The 26218-nt window shown below is 46.8% G+C and overlaps 1 pseudogene; it reads left to right on the top strand.

Annotated features, from left to right (window-relative positions):
- The first annotated feature begins 1282 nt into the window (after positions 1–1282).
- Gm17053 lies at positions 1283–24123 on the top strand (annotated as a pseudogene).
- Positions 24124–26218: the final 2095 nt, after the last annotated feature.

Raw genomic sequence — 26218 nt, 5'->3', positions numbered from 1 at the left:
CTGGCCCCTCTCTCTGAAGACAGAGCCAACGTCTGGAGACTCATAAGATGGCACTGGAAGCATGCCATCAAAGGGCAGGGTGTGTCTGGAGCAGGCCAAAGCACGAAGCATTCTCAGCTTTGTACCACAGCCCATGGCGTGCTCACACAGGGACACAGGATGACATGCAAGTGCTGGGCTTGCTGGCTGGTCTGGCTCAGCACTCACTCCCTGCCCACGCCTGCCTCACCCTCCAGCCTTGCCAAATGGACATGCCCTCCTGTTTCTCAGGATTATCTGAGCCCAAGGGAGAGCAAAGAATCGAAGCTTGCAACAGGCAAAATCCCCTTGCCTCAGTCCATACCAACATTTCCCTTGTAAGTACTCTCAGGATGGAGTATCTACCTGTCACTTAGTAGTCAAACAACCTCCCCAAAGCCTGACTTTAGTCAATTCCAGATGATCCATTACCCGGATCACAACAAGGAAATAATGTGGTAACTGTGTGTGTGTGTGTGTGTGCCTGTCTGTCTGTCTGACTGACTGTATATACATACACATACACATACACACACACACACACACACACACACACACACACACACACACACACACATACACACACACACATACACACACATACACACACACACGCACGCACGCACGCACGCACGCACACACGCACATGCACATACACATCTAAATCCGGTGCCCGGGTCTGTGGTTGTCAAGTCTAGACCACTCACTGGTTTTGTAAACAATTTTATGGAGACGCAGCCACTGCCGTTCATGCATGCTTTGTCTAAGACTGTGTGTGTACTACTGAATAATTGCAGCAGTCCGCATGGCCTACAAAGCCCGACACTGTTCACCTTCTGATCCCCTAAAGGGAAGGTTAGCCAATCTTTCCTCTGTGAAACATCAGAGAGAACCCTTTTTTCATGGATTCATTAATCTATTCTTTTAATCAGGTTGCTAGATGGTTTCCCAACACTCTGGGCATAAAGGGCAGACCTAGTCTTGGCTGCCTTGAGATCTTCAAGGCAGAACCCAGTACCTCATAAGTACTTAAGAAATGTCTGTTGGGTGAGAAATGAGCTAACATAGTAATTTGGGAATTTCTACCATTGTGGATCTTAGGGTGGAGATTGAAATGGAATCTGAAAAGGTTTACCATGTTCATGAAAATGCTTTCCAGGGGAGAAAGTTCTTTCCTCCCTCAGTCGAGTAAGTGAATGAGCAAAGCGCTGGACGATGCTGACCCAGAGTTTCTAAGTCTGAAATCCAGGGCACCTAGGAATGAATGAAGCAGAAAGGAGTCTGGGTCTTCCGAGAGATCACCCGTACTGGCTGTACTCTGTCTATGAACCCAGTGCACTGCCAGTTGCTGGGGGCCAAGAGTGGGCACACTCAGCAGGAGCCCCCAGATGCTGACAGCATCCCACATCCTGGGGGCAAGGTGATGACAACAGAAGGAGCCCCAAGAGAGCTCCCATCTGTCCTTGCTGTGCTCTCTCTACCAGGACGCACAAACCATGGAGGAGACCCTGGTTGTATCCCAACCATGGCCAGAGTTTAGAACATGGGGCAGAAGAGAGGGACAGACCTCTCTGCGGTCGCCCCGTGACTGGAGCAGCAGCGTGCCTAGCCCCACCTCTGTGTGCTTCTGACTGGGAGAACGGCGGGTGCTTTCACATGCTGAGTTTTATAGGGGGATTCACAGTACAAGTGTTGACCGACCATGCTCTTGCCGTGAAAGGAGGCATCTTACTTCATGTTCCTGGCAGCAGCACGGAAGCTCTGTTCCTGTTGCCTAACCCAGTTCTATAGTCCTGCATGGGCAAGCCTGCGGGTTCCAAAGGCCTCCTTTTTGGCCAGAGAGGCATAAACATGGTCACCTAAGGCACCAGTCGATAAGATGAAAAGATTTCCCAGGTGCTGAGTCGCCCTCTGCCTGAGCCAGGAAGGCAGCCTTCCTGTATCACAAGGGGAGATCTTATCTAAGAAACATCTCCATATTGCTAGTTTCACAGACAGGCACAGCACAGGCACCACCCCCACCAATAAACTGGCTTTTTTTTTTTCTGCTTGCAAAAGGGGTTTTCTCTTTCACCTCTTTCTCTTCCTTTGCAGCGTGGGATCATGTCAGAAGGCAAGCGTGTTCTGGTAGAATAAAATTGCACCTGACTTGGAAGCCGGAACTATACTCTTATGTTAATGAGCGGGTGGCCAGAAGAGCCATTCTCAAAGCTTTCCTGTCATCTGCCCTTCTCCCTCCCCTCTCCCCTGCCTTCCCTTTCTCCTCACTTGTTCCCCCACCCCCGCCCCCCCACCTCCCCGCCCCATTCTCTTCCTTCTCAGCAAAAAAGTTGAGGGAGAGAAATTAAGAAGTGGCAGGTACAGCCACTGCCATGAATATCTAGCGCAGTGTCTCTTGTCAAAAAAATCAGAAGTGTATTAGAAAAGAAGAAAGCAAAACTCAGAGCTCAGACGGGTGTACGGCTCACCCATATCCTCATTCAGTTTCTTCTTCCTACTTAAATTTCACTGTATTTCTTTTTTTAACCTCTCCTGCAGGTCTTTATATATAGGATACCACACACTTCTGTCATTTAAAGTACGAAGGAACTAGCGGGGGGGGGGGGGGTGATCTATTTTCAGCCATATCTTGTTAGGATGCTTGTTTTTTTTTTTTAATGTATTTAATTAATTTATTTATTTCTGTCTTGTGGTGGGAAAAAGAAAAAAGGTGGATTTCTGAGAAAGCCAGGTCTCCAAAGAACACGAGTGAAGGTTGAGAGCGTGTCTGGCCACCTGTCCTGTCAATTAGAGGAATATCTATGAGGTCATGGCGTCCTATGGAACTGACATTCAGCCGTGAAGGGAGCAGGGTACACAGTGTGATAACAGGATGATAAGCCTACTTTGGTCCGATTAGAAAATAAAAGTGGAGGCCACTCCCTGGCCTAGCCCACAGTCTAGAGATGAATAAGGATGGGGCTCGGAGAACAGCCATTCCTGCCAGGAGCCTTCTCCTTCAATGGCCGCAGGACAGCAAAAAATGAAGTCCGAGAGCCATAATCACTCGCACAAAAGGGACAAATACTGTGGGTAGCTTTAGAAGCAGCTGAAAGGTGCCTTCAGTTCTGACAAGATTGGTGTTAATTACCAGCAAGGACTCCAGTATAATACTATTTAAATCATTTTAAATTATCCCTCTCAAAAATTAATTTTTCATCAAAGATTACACACACACAAAAAAATCATGATATCATCTCCGCAGCTGCGATTTAGTAATAATTTCATGTATTATTACCAATGTCAGTTGGATAAAAGAAAAAAATGGCACCCCACCGTGCTGATTCCAGCGCAGGCCATATATAGAAATTTTTAACTATCACTTATAATCGCTTTGATGAGCTTAAACCTCCTCTCAATTAACACCCTAAATGACACTGAGACATCTTAATGGTGGAGGGATGTTGGGGAAAGACTTTAATCAAATGATAAAGAGAAAAGCACAGAGAGAAATGAGGACCATGTGCACACTAGTCGGTCCAGTCCAACCTGAGTCCTCCATGATCCATAGGTCAGCTCTGTGGTGATAGCAGGGACACGGGCAGATATGGCGGGATAGACAGAAGGTTGTCCTAGTCTAGAAAAGTGAAGGCTTACCTCCAGATACATAGCAGAGCACTCAGACTTGAGGATTGGAATTTAGGGTGGCCATCAGTTATTCAAGTATGATCAAGGATGACAGAAAGGAGAAGGAGATACGGGTCCCTGGTGGCCATCTTCTGTAACATCCCAAGGTAGCAGTTTGGGGGATCTGTGATTCACATGGAGGTTCCCCAACTCCCTCTCAGCAGGGTGATGGACTATGATAGCTCCCTGGTGGGACATTTGAGTTATGCAAACTCACACAGCCAGGATGTTACAGAAGGACATTTCTCAGGCCATTATTTTTTATCGCAAACGGCTGTTTCTGAGCTTGGGAAGGATTTGAAATAAAATGAAATAAAACAAAATCCAAATGAAAGCTGACCAGCATGACCCACTCTTCCTAAATCATGTTCACAGTCTCCATGGTGATTTTTGTTCCCAATTAAGATGTCCTAATGAGCATGTGTTAGTTTTGCTTCCAGGAAACAAACCCTGCAATTAATGGCCCTGCAGGAGCCCTGATCTCTTGGGCCCCATACATGTATTGGGTCAGAAAGTCAAGTCTGTAAAGGCTTAGAAATGATATATTAAAACTTAAACATAGGGAAATGTGAGTTTCAGCCATGACTTACCTCTTTCTCTTAAGCTACTTTAGCCCCTAAAGACAGGACTAATATCACTGTCACTGACCTTGTATGAAGGAATAAGGGAGATGTAAGCTACATTTTTAGAAAAAAAAATGACACTTTTCTACCCGCTGCCACTAAAGTCAGCATCCAGGCAGGGCCAGGGGACTCTCACTTTATGTCAGAACCCTAAAAATAAACCACCAGAACACATTTCACCAAACAGAATTTGAAGAGGGGATATTAAGAACCAGACAGGATCAAAAAATTTCTGGAGAGTCTCATTGACATAAAGTAACAAATACAGTATTAAAACCAGACTTCCTCCTGATGGGCAAATCCGTATCTTTTTCCTGAGTACAAAGTACCTTGTTTGTTGTATCTGTTTTCTTCTGGTCATCCCAGTGTTTTCCCTACCCTGCCCTCTTTCTGCCTCCTGTCCCTGAAAATGTGCTGCTTCAACATTACATCACAGTGCTTGTCATGTGTTAAATTGTTGTCTTATTTCATTTTTGATATATTACTTTAAATAAACAGAGACACATATTTGTTGTAGTTAAATCCAGTTCTTCCTCCTGGCCCCAGGCTCCCAGAAATAAGACTCAGACTCAAAATATATTTACAAATACCTTGGCCATATAGTTAGGCTCTAGTCTGACTAGATCATAAGTAAAATAACCCAATTATTTTAACCTACATTCTGCCACATGGCTGTCCCCGGGTACTATGTGCCCATATAGTTGCCTCTTTTTGCCGATCCTCCACCTGATCTCTCACAGAATTCTTTCTCCTCCTGAATGTCCCACTTCTATTTCCTGCCCAAACCTAGGCTTTTTAATTGACAGGTAGCGCATCCATACAATACACAAGATATTCTCTCTACACATATGTGCATATACACACACACACACATCCTTTATATTCATATAGGTTAATACCCATCCTTTATATTCATATATGTTAATTCTCCTACTGAAATCATTCTTTCAAATATGTTTCAAACAGAGAGGCTCTTCTACATGGGTAAGAAACTTCCTAAGGGGCTGCTTACTTAAGAAAACCATACTGTTGACAGCATACTCAGAGGTAGTTTAGCTGGATATAGAATTAGAGGTTAAAGGTTATTTTTGTTCAATATTTCAAAAAAAAGTAATTCTACATTCTTCTATTGCTTCGGGTGGCTATTGAAATTTTAGATTTTAATTTAAGTGTTATTTCTGCAAGGTTAATCCATATCTGCTTTCTGTGAGCATGTTGTCTTTTTCCCCCCTTTTTCTTTTATGTTCTTAAATATAGTACAGATTCTCCTTAATTTACCATGGACTTTATCCTCATAAACATACCAATAAGCTGAAAGTAAAGTGAATTAAAGATGCATTTATTATACCTAACCCACAGAGCATCCCAGCTCACCCACATAACATTCTTTAGAGAACAGGTTGTTCCCCTTATGAACAGGTGGCTGCTGGGTGCTGGATTCACTCACTGCCCAATATCAAATGCCCACATCTTTTGGGGGGACACCTCATGCCCACATCATAGCACACAGCATCATGGTTTTCACACTCAGAATATCCCGAGACTCGACTCTGTCACTGTTTCTTTCTGACAGTTGCTCACAGTGTTAAGATGACTTTCTTCTATTATAGACTATTTATAGTCTTTTACTTCCTACTGCTCTTCTCCCCAGGCATGTAGGAAACATTATCTGATAAAAATCTTCTGAGCCTTTCACTAGTAATAGGATATCCCTTGCCTTATGCCAATGCCAACGCTTCAGTGTTAGTTTCATTGACAAAAAGTAAATAGATGATAAGTGTAGACCGTTAATCCCTGAAGCCAGATCTCTAGACAGAGTCCAGGGGAGAGTTCAGGGGCTGAGGTATAGAAACCGCATGTGAAAAGCCAGAAAACCAGACTCTGTTCATCTCCCCAAAGGTCTGTGGTCCTCAGCTTCACCTTGATACTCCAGAGAAGGAGGAGCACTTCACAAAACTAGCTAAGAGCTCTGACCCCAGTCCTAAGCATGAGAGAGTCCATGAGTATTCTCTCCTTGGACCATCAAAGCACCCTGGCAAAAAGCTGAAGGCATCCAATCAACCATGAAACCATCTTGGTGAAAAGATATCAACAGACTGGCCTAATAGGAAGATATGCCTTACAACAGTCATGCCCAAACCAAGTTTCTCTGAGGTTACATCTGAAAAGGGTGCAAAAGAAGTACAGTCCTATCGACTTATTCTAGTCCTGTCTATAGTGCTGACCTATAATCCAGCTCCCACTTAGGAACTAATCTTAAGCTCAAACCAAAAAGCCACGGGCATTATCTTCTTGGGGAATAAAAGGCATGGAGCAAAGACACCCGGTCTACCTGAGTATGTAGTTTACACAGCATGAGCGTTGGAATTCGAAAAGCAGAAAGAAAAAAAAAATCAAATAGAATATCTTAAAAGATGCCATCAGGATACCTGATCTGGAGTCAGTGCCACCAAGACTGACACGGACTAGCGTCGTGTAGCTTGAGGTTTGACCAGAGCTCTGATGTCTTGTGAGTACAAGGAACTCTGGACTCTGAGTTGGAAGTCATGGGTTAAGGCAAGGTTGGATTTCTTCTCCCCAAGCCTTTGTTCTTTCTACAATGTGTTTCTGACACTAAAGCAGCCATCTAAGCTTCCAGGCCCAGAGCTAGGTGTTGCCATATGTAGGAACATCTCTGATCTTCAATCTCCACCTTATAGGACCACCCTGTCATAAACTAATAGAAGACTACACAAAACCACAGTTGGATCTGACATAGAGTAGCACTCTAAGAGCCATGGATCTCTGCCCTTCTGATCCCAGACAGACCAGCTATGAGGCTCCTGCGCCAGTAGCACTTGAAGAAATGGACTCTGTAGTGGTTGATATCAAACATCAACTTGACAGGCTCTAGGGTCACTCAGGAGACATGTGGGAGACCTCTGGGTGTGTCTGTGGCAGAATTTCTAGCTTAGGTCACTTGAGCGGGAGGACTGTCCTAACTCTGGAGGGCACCATTCCACAGACTGGGATCTCAGACTCAACCAAAATGAGCCAGATGGCAGCATCTGAGCTGCTGCTCTCATTCCTCCTCTGCTTGCTGCCTGCAGATGCAGCGTGGCCAGCTGCCTCCCACCCTGATGGCCCGCCACCCCTCCAAGTGACCTGGAATACACCCATCCTCCCTTAAGTTGCTTCCTGTCAGGTACCTTGTCCTGGCTCTGGGGAAGGCAGCCAATGCACTCGCCTAACCCGCACCTAATCCTTCAGCAAGAGTCAGAGTCAGAATGAGAACAACACCCTGGATATATGAAGGTGCGGAGTGAGCCCAGCCCACCGCTGCCTGTGTAGGGCAGCATTCCCGAAGCCAGCTGGCCTCTGGCTCCGATTGCCCTGAGAACTTGCAAACCCTTGCCAGGGCTATGCTCCACAGAGCTGGAGAGCTCTTCACTCCATCAGCACCATCGAGGGACTCTAAATTGGCCCACTGTGCGTGTGCCCAGAACACCCCATTCACTCCTAAAGTGGAGTGCTCTTAAAAACATGAAGGGTTGAATTTGGAAATGATGAAGGATTTGGGCATGCATAGTACAGAGCAATTTAACATTACGGGGTTCTTTTTTTTTTTTTTTGTATAAGCACTCCATTTTGGAAGGGGTTTGAATAATCTCTTCTGTGACCACACTGAGTACGTAACTTGAAAATGCTGTCAGTCAATGCTGCAATAATATTAAGCCTCCAGTGGCTCCAGTGGACTGGGGGAAACATGGAGAAAAGGCAATTTTCTCAACCCTTCCATAGACAAGGAATAGCTTCATGTTCCCTCCTCATCTCTCCACTCACTACACACAACCAACCCGAAGCTTAACCTCTGGCCCCCTGATACTTTTCCTCGCAGATGTGCCATAGCTAGCGGCCACCGTCAGCTAGGGTGTTCCGGGTTTTTGTTAGGTTATTGAATCTTTAGGACGACTCTGCACTGTGAGTGGTGAGTGGTGTTTATCCCCACTTGACCCTGAAGGAAACAGAAACTGGAAGTGGCTAAGATGACCCTTGAACCCCCCAGGAAGGCTGAGGGAGAACAGTCTTCATTTGATGACGTAAAAGAAAATGGACTTTCCTGATGCAGTTAGCTTTGAAGTGACCAAAAGGAGCAGAGAAAAGCTATTGCCATCCATCTGAAACCAAAAAAAGTTCAGGTTCTAGCCAGCCGGGGTGAATCACACAGGTGAGCCTCCTCTGGGGGCTAATGGCGGGGGAGGGGAGATGACAGGAGGCGGTGTGGCCTGGTGTTCAGTGATGGATTCCCGGATCCTGATGCTCTCACCTAATCCTTTCTGACTGTCAGGAGATGTGTAGACACATAGCTAGTGCCAGCCACATTCCCTAAGAGGGGCCTCCCGATGATCTGGTGACAAAGGCTTTCAGCATTCTGGGTCTGGATGAACCAGGAAGTAGATCTTTGCCGGAAATTGGTGTTGCTTTGAAGGGCGTGGCCCTGGATACGGTCGGAGTTGCAGAGCTCTGAATCTTTCTGTTCATCTGTCCATGCTCTGGAAAGATGAGATGGGGAAGAAATGTCTGAGGAAGAAGATGCAAGTCTAAGGAGATCTGCTATGTGCTCTGCAGGTAGGGTCATTGTGCAGACACGCCTCTCCTCAGCTTGGTCCCTGGTATCGAGCAGTCTGACAGTCTGTCGCTGGCACAGCCAGGCTCAGGGAAGATGAAGGTGGCATATTTCTCAATGCACAGGAGCTCTGACCACAGCATGCGCACAGGACCATGAGCTTAGACTCAGCCAGGGTGTACTCAGCCTCCATGCTAACCAAGGTTCCTTGGCCCTCTAAAATTATCTCCACTTGGGATAAAAGGAAGACGCAGCCCAGGAACTTCTGTTGGGATTTCGTATTGGCTCTTTACTTACCATCTGCCGTCTCTAATCCCGGAACTGAACGAAGGTTCTCCCCTCTTCTTCCCCGACTCGACTCGGAACCTCTCCCCAGAAGGCCCCATTCGCATCGTGGTTTGAGCTAGACGCTCTAAGCTGGAAACTTTCAAATCCGTATCTCTGGCTCAGATTTTCACACTTTGTGTTTTAAAGACGTCAAAATCCACCATCCTTACAAGCAGCCACTCTCTTCCTTCCTTCTGAACTAACAAATCCTTGGCTAAAGCAACTGAAAGTGATGTAGTGTTGTGCCTCAAAGGAAAAATATGGGGTGTTGAATAGAGGGCTTTGCTTTTGCATGAGAGAGGTGGCTTTACACATGGAGGTGCTTGGCTGGAGGCACGTGAACCAGTTGAAGGGAGAGAAAGAAGACCAAAGAGTCCTGAGGCCATGAAGTGAGGTGAGGAGAGTTAGGGGAATGAATGGTAGACCAGGTGGCTTGAACATCCTAAGAAAGGCAAAGCACTTGGCACTTGGGGTTGGAAGCTGCTGTAAGAGACCTCAGCCCATGAGAACTATTGGGGTACATTTGAGACACAATGGCAAGCACTGAGCATTGTTTAAGCGTTTACATTTATTTTGAGACGGGGTCTCATGGATCTGAACTGGCCTCAAACTCAGTTTATAGCAGAAACTGACCTCGAGTCTCTGATCCTCCTGCCCCTGCCTCTCAAGTGAACTGCCACTCCCGGTGCTGACAGTGGAGGCCAGGGCTTTCTGCATGTTGGATAGAAAGCACATCCGAAGCTCCCAGTCCTACTCCAGTCGGGTGCTCTGCAGGAAGCTTCCACTTCCCAGTGAACTGACTTCCTGCTTGCCTAGCTGGCTTCCCGTCATTTTGTCCCATTCACGTTGAGAACACTTCTTATTCTTTCCAATTCCCGCTGCTTGAGTTCTCCGTTGTCACTGGCTGACCACGTCCTCCCATTATATCTGGAGACATGGTATTTATTATTTTATTAGTATTTTAGACATATGTATTTATATCTATGGGTGTACTGTCTGGATATATGGATGTGAGACATGTCTGTGCTTGGTGCCTGCAGAGTTCAGAAGAGGGCATTGGGTCCCCTGCAAGATGGGGTTAGGCATGGCTGGGGGTCACCATCTGGGTTCTGGGAACCACACCTGGGTGCTCTGTCAAAGCAGCCAGTGCTCTTAACGACTGAACCAACTAGAGACAGGCTCTTTAACAGTGTCACTAGGATGAACCCTGGTCCGATGTGCCTGGTGTCCTTGTATGAAGGGAAATTTGACGACATAAAGATAAATAAGAGGACATGGGCCAGGTGACTATCTGTAGGTCCTCCCACCATGGATGTCTAGTCCCTAGTAGCGTGAGAAAATACAGCTGTGGGGTTTCTGGGCATGACTTAGGAGATTATGACCATCCCTCCTCCCCTTGCCTTTCCTACAGAGTGACTTTGCCCAGAGACGCCTGGTTGCCCCTGAAATATGAACTCGTACTTCATCTGTTTTGCCTGGCAAGGTGGCATCACGAAGCCAGGCTGCTCCCCATCCTTCTCCGATCGGGTGCCCTGTTTGAGAAGGTTTTACTGCAATTTACCCAGCATGCACTTAATTGTTTATTGGCAATGCAGTGTGAAGTCTCAGCTTCGGCTAGGTAATACATATCCGGGGAGACAGCCCTGTCCAGATCTGCAGAAACTACCAGAAAAAAAGGGAGGGCTGATCCTATTTGCATGAATTTCCACATTCCAGGTACCTGGTGCCCACATGTGGAGTGTCTCACGAATATAAAGAACATATCAGGAAAGTTATTATTTTGGATTTAGGGGCAAAGATGAGGATGACAAAATATGAAGAATTGTATTGATCCATAGTTTATAATGTTCACAAATATTTAACAAAACACACCCTTTAATAAATTCAAATTATTTCCCAGTGAAGAGAAGGACTAGGGGGTAATATATTGAATTAGCAAGAGGGGGAGATGCTGTATTCTATTTATTTTATTGGGGCACACACATTCTGACATGCTAATGGCTATCTAGTCAGTTAAATGTTGATGTCAACCAAATCATGGTTCAGTCCAAATGCCTTAGTCATGGGGGTGGGGGAAGAGAGAGAGAATATTTGAGAATGATGTGAATTTTTTTAAAGGCAAGTTAGTTTAAATTTCTGTTTGGTAGGCCCCCAGGCCTACATGTCCAGTGGGAATATACTCTATCCAGGACTTGATGAGTGGCCTTAATGAGGTTGGACATCTTAGAATACATGCATAAAATGATTTTAAATATTGATATGATATCATTGCATGTGTGAAGATGGGGAAATGTCCATTCTCTGAGCTAGACAGGCTCCCTCTCCCTAATTTATTCTAGGTGGGAACGAGTCTTTAAAACATTTGAAAATGAAATGTGTTCATAGAAAGAAGCCAGGGAAATAAACTAATGATTGCATTTAAGGGGACGGAGAGAGCACCTCTGGATCTCTACCTGGAAAGGGAGAGAGATGGGAGTAGTCACCCTTTGTAGGCTGCAGTGGATGTTAGGAGCACAATTCAACCAAAAGAGATCTTCTGAGAACAAATAATTTCACTCAATCGGTTCACGGTGTGAGAGTCGGCAAGATCAGAAGGCTCCCGGGTGTGGTGCCCCCATGCCCCATCCCCACCCCTAACCCTGCCACTGCTGCCGTGAATGTATCTATCAGGCCCCTTCTAGGGTGCTTCCCATGTCTGCACCCCTCCACCCTTCTCCCTGATGGGAGTCAGAGGCATGGAAAGACAGTGGAGAGAGGAGTTCTGTTGTGATATAGGCCTTTCTTTCTACGGAGAATGCCTCCGGGCAGCTGTCTGCCTCCTGTGTTCGACATTAGGGCTGTGTAGCAAGCTGGATTAGAAGTGTATTAAAGCTAGCAGGCAGTGCAGAGTCAGCTAGAGATAGGGAAGTACTAACTAGGCCGAGCAACCAAGGGCAGACCCTGGAATAAAAATAAAACCATTGCTGGCCCATTTCACTCCCTATGTATCTTGGCTTGGGGAGCTAATTGCACCTCCTTGGATGTAAGGCTTCCTCTTTGGAGAGCTGTGTAAGGGCTTGGCTCCCGCTCCTATTATTTCCTATTAATCTCCCATCGCCTTCACTATGGCTGCATGCTCGTGACAGGCAGCCTGCATTGTTGAATCAATGGCCTGCTTCCTTACTCATCACCACTGACAAACTCAGACAGCCACACTGTCCAGCCGGCGCAGGAGCACCCAGAGGGCCAAGGTTAAGGGCAGAAGAAAAGGAACCGGGTTTTCCTTCATCCCTTCATTCATTCAGTCCATACTGGCTGAGCCCTTGCTACAATTTCAAATTCCAAAGGTGACCTCAGACAAATCGCTTACCTACCTTGTGCCTCAGTTTCCTCATCTGTGACATGGGGACAATGGCAGAAAGTCCTCCTTAAGGATACCGAGTAAGTTCAGTAAGTTGACATATTTAAGGCCCTCAACAGAGTCTAGTTCATGTCAGAGCTGATAAATGCTAGTGGCTACCAAGGTTCCTAAAGCCTGTCACACTCTGTCTTTTGCATCCAGATAGACAGAAACCTAGAGACTTGTACGTAAGAATAAAACACATCTCACTGTGATACTGACCACCAATCGTTGTCCCCAACTTCAACAACATAACCCAGCGCCTTGGAATTACTCTCCAGACCTTTTTGCAAACAAGAAATTTAGCCCCGGATCACTTCAACAATGTTGCAGCAAGCTCCAGAGCTTAGTTTAGGCTTCCCACTTCAGGTTCAGAGGCCAAGGTGGGCCATGACAGGACAGGGCTGGGACCCAGGCAGCCCCTCCCCCACAATCCTACTTTGGCTCTATGTTCTTTCTTGGGACCTAGGCCTGGGAAGTTATCTATGGGCCTGCATGGGGACAAGGTAAAGAGGCAATCTGTGATGTACTCTCCCTCAACTCTGATTGGTCCAGGCAGGCACTCTGGAAGAACCTGTTCTTACCCTGGACTGGCCAAGTGATCATAGTAGTCCTTCCATGGGCCTGTATCCTGGTGGGAACTCACCCTTAGCTCAATGTGATAGCAGAGGGCAGAGTTGTCCACTGTACCCAATTCTTAGCAGCACACAAACTAGGCAGGGTGGGTTGTGCCTGTCATCCCGGAACTCAGTGTGGATAGGAGGATCAGGAGTTCAAGGTCACCCTCTGATACATAGTGAGTTTGAGGCCAGCCTGGGCTATGTGACACACTGTCTGTAAACAAATGCACACAGGACTAAAGATGTGAGTTCCCACGCTGCTGCCAGGTGTCAGACCAACTGCAGTGACCCATCCCTTCTCTGACCTGCCCTCCTTTGCAGGTGTTGGCAGAAACCCTGTCTGCCTGTGGTCTACTCCCCCCAGCTATAAGAATGCATGGACTTGTGATCTATAGAGGTAATGAGACCATGAGACCCAAATGGAGCAGAGCTACTAGCCATGCGACTTTAGCTCGAGGCTTCCTCCCTCTAGTTACTGCCTGGGGATGGCAGGATGCTCTGGATGCCTGGCTGGCACAGCTGGGATGGGGATGCCATGAGAGGATGTCTGATGCTCTGCAGGAGCTCAGACAACAGTGAAGACTCAACACAGAGAAAACGGTACACCAAAAATAGTTTATGAATGGGTCCTCAAAGGCTTATTCTGAAGAGATGGAGAGTGTTGGTAGCTCAGCCCTAAATGGGATGCCTGTATCATACCCCATCCCAACAAGATTCAAGGATCAGAAGATGGGGCAGAAAGAATATGAGACCCAGAGGCTCTTACAAGGAAACAATATTTTCCAGACACAAGGCCTGCACAAGATCGAGGAAGACAAAATCCCCACATGGAAAGGGAGGGGAGACAGGAAGTCCCGCCCTTGACTGATTCGCTCTTTCTAAGTGATAGATGCTGCGAGAGAGGGTTTCTGTTTTCTACAAGAGTGTGGGCCTGGCAGAGGGCAGAGAATGGGCCCACACCCCACACTCATGAGTATTAGGGCAGCACAAATTAGGCTTTATGGGTTTAAAGGGGGGGACTCAGAGTTGGGTGAGTTGAAAGGTGGATGAGGGAGAAGTTGGGACATTTAAATGATCCAAACACATTTGATGAAATTCTCAAAGAATTAGTAAAATATTCTATTAAAGGGGGTTTTGCTGAATTCAGGCTGGAGCTTAGCAGCAGTTATGATGTATAAAACCTAAGCTAGACACCAGTGCCAGAGAGAGAGAGAGAGAGAGAGAGAGAGAGAGAGAGAGAGAGAGAGAGAGAGACTGACTTACTCACTGTAGAATGACCATAAAGTACAAGGGAACGCCCACTTGAAAACTCCAAGGCTGGAGTTTGAGTATCACTTCCAGACAAAGGAGTGGGCTTCACTCCACTTCAGCTACTTCTGCAGAGTTTGTCCTAAATGGCTGGTTGTCATGTCACTCTTGGTGTCTAATAATACACACAAGGCCATCTGTTGAAGGGTGGAAAATGCCATACACAGATTTACCACCCCACAGCCACCACCACCATCATCACCATCATCACCACTACCACTGTTGTGTTTTATAAAAAGAAAGAAGAGCCAGGATTATTTAGGGAGAGGCATGGTATGGTGAGGTGGAAGGGGTGCCTCTGTGGGCCCATGTTAAGACATCCCTTTCCCCTGAGGTACCAATCATAGACCGATTGGTATAGAATAGAGTTTGGGTCATGGGGAGAGGAATTGAGATGAGAGGAGAGAAAGGGGGAGGGAAGAGAGAGGTAGAGGAAGAAGGGAAAGGGAGGGGGAGAGGAGAGGAGGGGAGGGGAGGGAAGAGGAGGGGAGAGGAGAGAGAGAGGAGAGGAGAGGAGAGGAGAGGAGAGGAGAGGAGAGGAGAGGAGAGGAGAGGAGAGGAGAGGAGAGGAGAGGAGAGGAGAGGAGAGAGAGAGAGAGAGAGAGAGAGGAGAGGAGAGGAGAGGAGAGGAGAGGAGGCCATCCAGGAACGTGTGGAGAGAGGGAGAAAGGGGTTGAGAGTAAGAGAGAGAATAAGAGAGTGAGGAGGGGGCAAACAGCTCCTTTTATAATGAGTCAGGCACACCTGGCTGTTTGCCAGGTAACTGTGGGGCAGAGCCTAGGAGGAATGCTAACAGCCACCACCACCACAATCAACATCAACATCACCACTACCACCACCACCACCACCACCACCACCACCACCGCCACAAAATCTTTCCTGTGGTTTTGCACATACACCCATATTTAGTCATAATTCTCTTCAAGTTCTTTGACAACAAAAAGAAAACTTAAAAGAAAAAAAACAATAAAAAGCAAATGGGGAGAGGGAGAATCAGAAGAGAACGGAAGATTGATTTAAAAAGAAAGACTCTGGATTCTGTTCCTTTGGCCTCTCTTGGACAACCTTCCCCAAGCCACATGTATGAACCCATCAAAAAAGAAGAAAGCCATTGATATAAAGAACATCCTAGAAGCTTCAGTCAAGAGCTGGCAGCCGGAGGCCCTTGTTTGCTTGCTACCACTTATTGACCATACACAAACACATGTGGCTGATCCAACCTGGTCTTCAGTCAGGAAACAATTCTTCAAATAGCCCCTTGCCCCAGTCACGGGCACTCTGCCTCTGTGGCACGCTATGTCTGACTCAGGCTCTCTGCGAGAGGTCACCAGGCCCTCCATCCACTCTGTGGAATGTGGGAAAATCATGATCACGCTACCCTGAGTCCCAAGTGTCTCCTTAGCCTCCTGAAACTCCCACCAAGTGAAAGGGAGCTAATGTAGTTGCTGATAGGCACATGGAGAAGTTGATCACAATCCATACTCGGAGGTCTTTGAACTTAACAGATGTGCAAAAGAAGTTAAGTCATTTTTCCCCACTTCTCTGCTGCGTTACTTTTTGACCTTTAAACCACTCAGTGCATTGCCTCTTGTATTCCAATGTAATGGGTTCCTTTCTTGCAGTTTGGACTACAGAATTCCTGATGGCCTTCTGGTAGGCATTAGAGCTACTTCGGAGACATCACCAGCTCTCTGCTTCTCTGGTACTTTACCCAAGCTGGGATTGGGCTTGCCAGCATCCTTGGCTTGGAGGATAGCTGTGTGACCAATTCTGGCCCTCTAGGTGTGCGTGGAAGTTAGGTGTTTACATTTTAATTGCTGGGCCTAATCCTCTAAAACTTCATCCCTACTGAAACTCGGTTTGAGATGCTGATGGTTGTGCCTACAGTGAGTGACTCCACAGTGAGGAGATATCAGAGATGGAACCAGCCAGTGTAATAAGATGGCCCCTAGCTTTATCAGTTGCTGAGACTGAGAAGAGAGTTGATCTCAGAGCATGGGTGACCTCATCCTGACTAATGCACAGTAGTAGCATGTATCTGCCATGCCATGAGGTTATGATGTACAAAGTCCTGGTAGAGGATGCTGGTTTTTATTTGCTGTAACCAAATCCCAACACAAGTAACTTCAGGAAAGAACAGTTTGCTTTGGTTTTACAGTTGCAGGTGTATAGTTTAGCACACAGGGTACATGACTATTATCATTGCATCTACAGCAAGGAAGCCATTTTCAAAAGCTCACTTTCTCCTTTTAATTCAGCCTGAGACCCCAGATATCGGGATGGATCTTCCCACCTGTCTTAATCTGGGTTGCTATTGCTCAGATGAAACACCAGGACCAAAAGCAAGTTGAGGATGAAAGGGTTCATCTGGCTTATACTTCCATATCTCTGTTCATCACTGAAGGAAGTCAGAACAGGAACACAAGCAGAGCAGGAACCTGGAGGCAGGAACTGATGCAGAGGCCATGGAGGGGCACTGCTTACTGGCTTGCTCCTCCTTGCTTGCTCAGCTTGCTTTCTTATAGAACCCATGACCACTAGACCAGGGATGGCCCCACCTATCATGGACTGGGCCCTCCCCCATCAATCACGCGTTAAGAAAATGCCTTACAGTTTTGCCTACAGCCAATGTTATGAAGGGATTTTTCTCAACTGAGGTTCCCTCCCCTCAGATGTCTTTAGCTTATGTCAAATTGACATAAGATTGTCCTGTACAAGATCTCAATTATCCAACTTTAGACAACCCTCCACGGGCACCTTCCGAGATGCTTTCTATATTGATTGTAAGTCTCATCAGAGGACGATCAGGATCTGCCATGCCGGGTTCCTCGTAGACTGAAGAGACAGGAATGGACTTCCAGACACCAAAGTATCAACATTAAACACAGAAAATATAAACATGATAGTATGATGGCTACTCACTGTATCCAGTCACGTTAAACCTGGAGGACATGGTGAAGAAGAAGACACTGTGTTTAGAGAGGAATGGTCAATTCCTTTTTAAAAGTCAGAATGGCTCAACCATCACCAGGAACATGGGAGGTGGCAGAGGAAAACGCATCCAGGGGTTAAGACAAAACTGACATCCGTACAGTGCTGCTCACACTCACCTGGCTGTCACTGCCACATTTGACTGCTCAGAGCAGCCAGGTAATCATCACAGCCAAGGGGCAGTTTGCCAAATGACTGTGATGGTGATATTTCCCTTAGTGCATCTGAAAGACCCTTGGGGCCTTGTTCCTCAGAGAAGTGCACTTCTAAAGTCATGTTCCCGGCATCAGGGCAGAAGCCGGGTGAGGACGGTGTGCCATCAACCCGGTGCTCAGAGTGCTGCACACACCACTGTCATCATTTCTATCTATGCACTGTCATCATGAAGCCCTTCTTCATGCACACTGCATTGACTGGGGGGGGGGGGGTGTCTCTGGGAGACACCCATCTGCTCGTACAAAGCTTGGGACCAGGGGCCAAAAATTCCTAGGTTGGACTGAGCCATGGTCCCATTCCCTCCAAACTGAGACACTGGGTTGCTTAACTGACATTCATTTCTATGGAGAATGGAATGCTGTGACCTGGTAAATCATCACATGAGAGATGTTTATGTATTTCTTTTACGTTTATTTTATTTAGGGCGTATGCCATGGGGGGGGGTAGTGTAAAAGGCAGAGGATAGCCTGTGCAGGAATTCTTCCTTACTTTTCTCATCGTGGGTCCCAAAGAACTTAGGTCATCAGGCTTAGCAGCAAGCACCTTTAGCTGCTGAGTCATCCAGATGGCCCAGGAAAGACGTTTAGACATCCACACCATATTAGTATTATTGTGAACTGCTATTGTTATGGGTTTCATTATTTTATTATATTTTGGTGTATTATCGTCAACACCATCCCATCGTGAGGCCACTCAGCTGGTAAATAGCAGAGAGGACTCTTTGACTAAAGTGTCTCATGGTCGACCTGGAGGGGCCCCATGATAGGCAGGTAGGACTACGGCAATCAAGACCCTCAGCAAGCTTGATACCTCCAGTCTGAGGCCACCATGTGAAATCAACTGTGTTAACTGACCAGGGGCTGTTGCCACCAACCTCAGCTAGGATGTCTCATGAACATTGTCAATCCTAGGCTCTTAGGGATGTGGCTTCACCATGAAAGACCCAATCCAGGCTCCCTCGGTGCTAATTATCCCAAAGCCAGTCACCAAACTCGGCAAGTTTGAATATCAAACTTGTTCTCTTGTAGGTTCTGGAAGAAGCTGCAACAGCACGACCAATGAAGCAGGCTAACTTAACTGATGGGAGAATACGGCCTGGCAATTCTTTGTGGTGTTCCTTTCCACAACTATATGACACGAACACTCTAACATTCCTCCATTGGACCCTTTCAAGTCTAAGATGCAGCAGTCAGTAGAAACCCACAAGTCTTGCATATTGGTAGGAGTGCAGGGGAAGACTTCCGGAGAGCAGATGAACACTTCCGGAGAGCTGGGAAACACTTCCGGAGAGCGGGCTGTTCGCATTAGAGTCAGAGAGCGTCCTTCCAATTTGTAAATTGCCGAAGACTCAGAAGTTGTCTTTGGAAAGTTGGAAACTCTCCCCCTCTGAGTTGCCTCAGACAGAGTTTTCCTACTGACATCAAAGGAAGCAGCTCCATTGATCATTTCCTAGTGATTTGACTGAGGGGATTTAGACTTAGCGAGAGCCATTGATTGTAATGGCAATTCCTATTGACTGAAAGAGGTGTCTGCCTCTGATTGGGTCCCCTACATGAGTAGGTATCCTTTTTCAATCATCTACAAATCAATGCTCAGCCGAGTCCCTCTTTCAAAGTCTCATCTAATCACTTGGCACCAAGTCTTAAACTTTCAGAAGAGCCTTTCCCAGCCTCAGCTATAGTCAGATACAAAGTCAACCCGTCCTTCCCTCGGGGTCATAGATCTTAGAGAAGTACCTACAATCACCACGTTGCTAAACCAGCACAATTACTAATTGTATTCTAAACTGTTAGCAGCACAGATAAGCATCGCTCTCAAGCCTCATCAAAGAGGCTTCTCTTTGTAAAAGATGGAGGCCGTCACAGAGAAACCAGTCATTGTGCACTACCTGGCCCCATCTGATTCACTACAACACATCTCCTGCACACAACACTCAGGAAGCGCATCAGAGGAGGAGGCAGGAAGACTGTAAGAGCACAGTACACCAACAACACAGCTGCCTAATAAGACATGAACAAGGACAATACCAATAGACATGCTAACTTGGAAAGGGAAGCGCTCACGGGTCACACTCATGGAGAAATAACTATGGTGGCTAAGGAATGCTGAGAGTGTGAGAATCAGTCGTCCTCAGGAATGAGGCTCCTAACTGACTTTCCATTACCAACTGGTCCACCTGGAAATCATGTAAACACAAATATACAAATAACAGCCTGTGCAGGTCTGTTTTATTTTATTTATTTTTATATATTTAAGCATGTATAAATTATTCTGTGTATAAATTATTCTGTGTGTATGTGCATTCTATGTGTGTGTGCATTCTGTGTGTGTGTGTGTGTATATATATATATATATATATATATGTATGTATATATATATATATATATATATATATATATATATATATATACATATATATCAATACAAATTAAAGAAAAAGAGGCCATGACTTTGGGACAGAGTGAGGAGGCATGGAAAGGATTGGAGGGGAGAAAATGAAGAAGGAAATGACGGAATTGGCTCCATGGTTAAAAGTACTGGATGCTCTTACAAAGGACCAGGGTTCTGTTCCCAGTACCCATATGATGGTCTAGAAATCTGGTTTCAGCGTATCAGAGCCCTCTTCTGACTTTCACAGGTACTGCATGCCTGTGAACACACAAGCAAACACCTTACCTCTGACTCCAAGATGCCTTCTACTTCAGCAGACACATCTGACCTACTACATCCCCACTTCTGACCTACTATGTTCCCTCCCTCCCATTGCACATCTACATTGCCTTGAACTTTCCATTCATTTCTCTATCATACAGACTTTTTGTTATTATGCACACAACAACAACAGCAACAAAACAGTAAGATCATTTAATAAAGCCCAGAAGGCCAAGGGTGATGGTATCTACTGTCTGAGGTGACTACTGTACAGGCAGAGATCCTGGGACTGTCACAAGTCTTGGGCAATGAACCAATATCTGGTATTTCCAATCCCAACTATAGGCCCAACACCACAGGATAGTAAAAACAAATGCAGACATTTGTTGGGACCAAGTCTGGACTTGAATTCTGGCACCACCCCTTGTAAGTAGCTGTGTGATGCCTAACACTTCTCTCTGAGTGTAAATTTTTTCACTTGTAACATCAGGAAAGTTACTTACTTGTTTGGGATCTAGGTCCTGGAAGAGTAGAGATGCTTCAGGACGTATCTGGCACAGAGCAGCGGCCCCCTGAAGACAGCTACTAATATTTTTGTTAACAATGGGAGTTTTCTCTGTGTATTTCAATTTCTTCTTTAGAAAGTGATCTGAGAGCTCTTTCTAAGCTAATACTCTATAAAGACGAAGACATATTTAGCTTGAACTCCGAGACTATGAAGCCCAATGGTGAGACCAGTTCGAGTCTGGCTTCTCTCATATGCTGCTTGAGCTAGAGATGAACTTAGATCTCAAGGCTCAGCCTCAGGAACTCAACATCACCTCAGCCCAGCACCAGTTCCTCAGCTGAAATGTTTCCAGAAAATCCAAGTCCAGCTAGTTTGAAAATTGGAGAAAAAGTCCAGCAGGAAGCGTACAGTCTTCATTGCTGAGAGGAAGACTCCGACCAAGCCAACCTTTAAAAGCTTTGCTAAAAATAAGCAAAGGCGCCACAGAAGCCGCACCCTGACGACAGTGCATGACTCCATCCTTGAGGACTTGGTCTTCCCAAGTGAGATTGTGGGTAAGAGGATCCGTGTGAAACTGCCTGGCAGCCGGCTCATAAACGTTTGTTTAGACAAGCACAGCAGAACAACGCGGAGCACAGGGTTGTGTTGGGGGCCGTGCGCGTGGGGAAATAAAGGGGTAGGGGACCCACGTCCCACTAGAGCTCAGGTAGACTGTCACGGGACCCTACGGAACCACCCAGGACAGGTGTCTGGCCTCACAGGACCCCGCTCTTGGGGGTGGGGAGGGCACAGTTTCGGCTCTGACTCGACTCTCGGGGAACAGAGACTGCTGGGTACCAAGGGAGAGCCAGTTTTTGGGTCCCTCGGCCTCACAGTGGCCAGGGATGACTGGTTCTTGCTCTCAGACATCCCAGACTGCTGTATGTCACGAAAGAGCTGAGAATGGGCCCTCAGACGGACTCTGGCCCGAGTGCCGAAGGGGAAAGGGGGAGAGCTCTGGCAGTTTACAGAGTCTGGCTAGCTCGGGTGACTAGCTCGGTGGGTTGCTTAGCTTGGCTGGCGGCTGTGGCTGGAGCGCAGGAGGGCCTCCTGGCAGTAGGTTAGACACACGACTTGTTAGAGGGACGCCCTCTCCATTGCTCCAGTAGATCTAGATGAGCAGAGACAGTCTATGGTTTTAGAACTTTCTTGTACAAAGGCATGGGGTGGGGGGTGGGGGGGGGGAAGGAGAGGAGAGGCCAGCCATGGCCACTTGGAGAGAGAGGAGAAGGGAGGGGGAGAAAGAGAGCAAGAGGGCTAGAGAAGCAAGAGAAGCAAGAGCTTGAGAGGGAGAGGAGGGGCCAAGCAGCCCCTTTAATAGTGGGCTGGGCTACCTTGCTGTTGTCAAGTAACTGTGGGGAGGAGCATACCTGGCTAGTGCCAGGTTAACTGTGGAGGTGGACTCTAGCCAGAATGCCAGGAGCTTGGGACATTGTCTACATGACTGATAGTCACAGGATTATGGAGTTGAGTGCTCGTGGTGTCAGGCACCTGTGTCTGGGAACGTGGCTCATTGTTCCAATCCCTTGTAGTGTTTTCTATTAGGTCTTCAGAGTAAGACTTGCTAGACCAGAACACAGACTGCCATTCGCAGTCCCACAAAGTTGGAACTTTTTCTGGTGTGTATAAGAAGCTCACAGGCAAGGACATTAATTTTTAATTCCCAGAGTTTCAGTCGCGAAGAAAATGTCTGAGTAAAGTGTCATTTACAGTTGAAAGGAAAAAAAAAAAAAGAAAGAAAGAAAGGGAGGGAGGGAGGGAGGGAGAGAGAATGGCCAAAGACAGAATAGGTGTCTTGGTTATTTTGCCCAAATCTTGCAATGATGGTAATTAATACACACGTGTTGTAGTCAGGGTTCCTATTGCTGCATTGAAACACCTTGGCCAAAATACAGGTTGGAAAGGAAAGGGTTTATTCAGTGGCTTACACTTCCAGGTCATAGTTCATCATTGGAGGAAGTCAAGACAAGAACTCAAACAGGGCAGGAGCCTGGAAGCAGGAGCTGATGCAGAGGCCATAAAGGGTGTCGCTTCCTGGTTCACTTCCCCTGGCTTGCTTAGCCTGCTTTCTTATAGAATCCAGGACTACAAGCCCAGGGATGGCCCCACCCACAGTGGGCTGCCTCCTATTACTAGCTGAGAAAATGCCTTACAGCTGGATCTCATGGAAGACTTTTCTCAACTGAAGCTCCTCTCTCTCTGATGACTCCAGCTCGTGTCAATTTAATCAATACAGCACGGGTGCCTCCTTTCCTCACAGTTTACTGCCTCTCTCTCTCTCCCTCTCTTTTTCCCTCTCCCTCTCTCCCTCTTAAAAAGCTGCAAGTGAGGGCCCGGGAAGGTGCTTCAGTGTGTAAAAGTATTTGGATCTGAATTTAAATCCCCAGAAACGAGGTTAAAGTTTATGTGTGGCTGTCTGTGACTATAGCTCCAGTGCTGTGAGGGACTGGGACAAGAGGATCACTGGGGTTTGCTGACTGACAGTGTAGCACCAGGTCTAAAGAGAGATCCTGTCTCCAGGAAATAAGGAGGAAAGTGATACAGCAGTAAACCTGGTGGCCTTCCCCATGAGCACAGAAATGTACATTCATATACACACTTGCACTACACACACACACACACCACCCCACACCACCTGCAAACCACACACACACCACAACATACATGCATACAATACGACGCACACTGTACAACACACACACATACACACAAATATATAACACACACCTGCACACCCACCCACACCACACACACACCTGCACACCCCCACATACCTGCATACCACACACATACACACAATACAACAAACAGACCTGCATACCCCACACCTCACACACACATGCCTGCACACCACACATGCACGCGCGCGCGCACACACACACACACACACCACCGCACTTGCAAATAAGAATAAACTAAGCATCAAGAGAAGACGAAGCAAACATAAACATCAGGGACTGAACAGAAGAGAGCAACCTTAAAAGCTTCCGTCAGTCCTCCTGGATTACTCTATTTGGGGTATAATTTCCCTGGACAAGCAGACTGAGAGCAGTTCCTAAAGTGCCTCTAAATGACCAGAAATTAGGAAAGGCCCACCCATGTAGGGTCACGCTGAACTCATCCACCCTGCCTCCCTTCTAGATGCCCGCAGCTCCTGTCACAGACAGTAGAAGGCTGAGCCCAGGTTACCATGGAAGCCCATCCCCCTGTACGTCAGCGTTATTATTTTGTGTCTTCCTAATACTTTCATTGAGAGATAATCATGTTGTGAATATTAACTCCTGTAGCCTGCATTTGTAGCTGCTTATGTGTAAAGAAGCCTCACTCTCCGAAATCAAAATGACACTAATAATTTAGTCAATTGACTCTCTCCCGTCTCTACGTTTACAGTCCTGTTATTTCGAATTTGTGCTGTCTGAATTTTGATACCGTCATCCTGGCTGCAAGCCTCTTTTGTTCTTTATATTTAAAGATCCATTTGTCCAATGGAACAGAATTTCCTACACACCCTCATACAATTGATGCTTCATTATCGACCTACTAAGTGTCTTAAAGACTTACTATGTGTCAGGTCCTTCTCAGGAATGCAGGAGCAGCAGGTGCTGCTTGTCAGAGAACACAGAGGCTAGGGGAGGGGAGTCGCTAATAACCCGCAGCCCACCCACTCAAAGCCATGCCTCACTCGGGTGGGGGCTTCATGTGGAGACACCTGCCTGACCAGTTATGGGCTTCAGGGGATGTTTTCTGCGCTTTAATTTTTGAGAAAAGGGGGCTGAGAAAGAAAGAGTGAATGAATCAAAGGTCCTTACCGTCTGGAAAGCCTTCCTGAGAACTCCTTAGGGTGGCTATTGTTGATAAAGTAACAATGTAACAAAAGAAAAGGAAAATGGAAAAAGCCTAGAACTCCGGCAGTGTCCTCTGGGACACAGACAGGCTGTGCAAGGCAATCTTCAGAAACTAAACATAGCATCATATAACCCCTTCTCCTGTGCAGTGCTTTTGAGTTTGGGTTTTTCATCTGGGGGATTTTGTTGGTGGTTGTTTGGTTTGTTTGTTTGTTTGTTTGCTGTGTTTGAGTTTGTTGAGAAAAAAAAAAATCTGATCTGCAGCCCCAAACTAGCCTGGTTAGATAGCAGTATAACCCAGGTTGACATTGAATTTGCAGTTATCCTCCTGCTTCAGTGTCACAAGTGCTAGGATTACAGGTGCGATTCATCACCTCCACTTGATCAACTTTGTTTCTGAATCTTGATGGAAAAACAAACAAACAAACAAAAAAGTGCAACTAGGACCCACACAGACCCCTGATTGCTACCCTCCCTCCTTCTTCTCCTCCATCCCCACCCTTATAAATCCCTCCCCCATTACCCCCTACTCTTCTCCAGGAGAAAGGAAAGCTCCCCTTGGGTACCACCCCACCCTGGGGCATCCATCTCCAGCAGGGCTAAGCACATCCTCTCCAGCTGAAGCCCAACCAGGCAGTCCAGGTAGAGGTAGAGATACCAATGGCAGGCAACGGAGTCAAAGGACAGTCTTCACTCCAATTATTAGGGGACCCACATGAAAACCACCTGCACATCTGCTGAATATGTGTAGGGGGCCTAGGTCCAGCCCATGTATGCTCTTTGGTTGGTGGTTCAGTCTCTGTGAGCTCTCCTCTGCTTCCTTCCTACCCCCTGCACCACGGGCCCAGGTTAGTTGACTCTGTAGGTCTTCTTGTGGTGTCCTTAGCCCCTCCAGCTCACTCAACACTGTCCCACAGTCTTTCACAAGACTTCCCAAGCTCCATCTGACATTTGGCTGTGGTCTCTGCATCTGTTTCCATCCGATGCTAGATGAAGCCTCTCAGGAGACAGTTATGCTAGGCTCCTGTCTGCAAGCATAGCAGAGCATCATTAAGAGAATCAGGGATTGGCTCCCTCCCATAGGATGAGAGAGAAGGGGCTGTTCCCTCAATCTCTGCTCCATCCTTATCCCTGCAAATCTTGTAGGCAGGACAAATTTTGGGTTGAAGGTTTAGTGGGTGGGTTGATGTTCCCCTCCCTCGTACCATACATCTTAGAAGGTACAGTGGGATGGGAAAACGGCTTGGTTGGTCTGGAAAAAAAATGCTTGTCTTACAAGCCTGACAACCAGGGTGCAGGAAGCTAGCCTGTTCTCCAACATGGACCAGCTCCACACTGTGCTGAGGCCCGAGTGTCATCTGACTCCAGTCCCCTGAGACATCTAGAGTGGTCAAAAATCATAACGGCGAGGAGAATAGTG

This window comes from Mus musculus, chromosome 12, assembly GCF_000001635.26.
Source record: "Mus musculus strain C57BL/6J chromosome 12, GRCm38.p6 C57BL/6J".
Taxonomy (NCBI): domain Eukaryota; kingdom Metazoa; phylum Chordata; class Mammalia; order Rodentia; family Muridae; genus Mus; species Mus musculus.
Note: the sequence above shows the minus strand (reverse complement) of the source record. Positions and strands in the feature narration are given on the sequence as shown.